Here is a 506-nt window from a genome sequence, read left to right as displayed (position 1 = left end):
TAGCTGTAGCTCCAAATTTGAACTTCTTATCTTGATTTTGAACTTCCTCTTTATTTAATCTTGATTTACTTGGTTTATGCTTGTTTTGCTTGATTTCTCCTTCGATTGCTGGACGTCACATCCGACTCGAAGGACCAATGAAAAATTTTAGGATGTTGTTATGATTGCTTGCCTTATGAAGGACCAATTGTAAATACTTTGATTATAACTGTATATATTTATTTTATATTAATAACAAGTTATAAGTATATTTACAATAATTTTAATACTGTTTTGATTACGTATTGATTGATTTGTATGATTACATTGTATTTATAATAATTTTAATATGATTTTATTACGTGTTGATTGATTTGATTGATTTGTATAATTTTCCGATAGATGATTTTTTGTTTTCTATATCAATATAGCCGCATGCTTTGATTGGCGCGAACACCCGGTTCATATATTATTTTTAAACTTTGAACAAGAAATAATTAATGTAATATTAAATAATTTAATAATTA

The sequence above is a fragment of the Ctenocephalides felis genome, unplaced genomic scaffold (assembly GCF_003426905.1).
Source record: "Ctenocephalides felis isolate EL2017-DRISC unplaced genomic scaffold, ASM342690v1 CF-g0.4_SCAFFOLD_03380, whole genome shotgun sequence".
In the NCBI taxonomy this organism is placed as follows: Eukaryota; Metazoa; Arthropoda; class Insecta; order Siphonaptera; family Pulicidae; genus Ctenocephalides; species Ctenocephalides felis.
The sequence above is the reverse complement of the archived record's forward strand: the minus strand, read 5'-3'. Positions refer to the sequence as shown.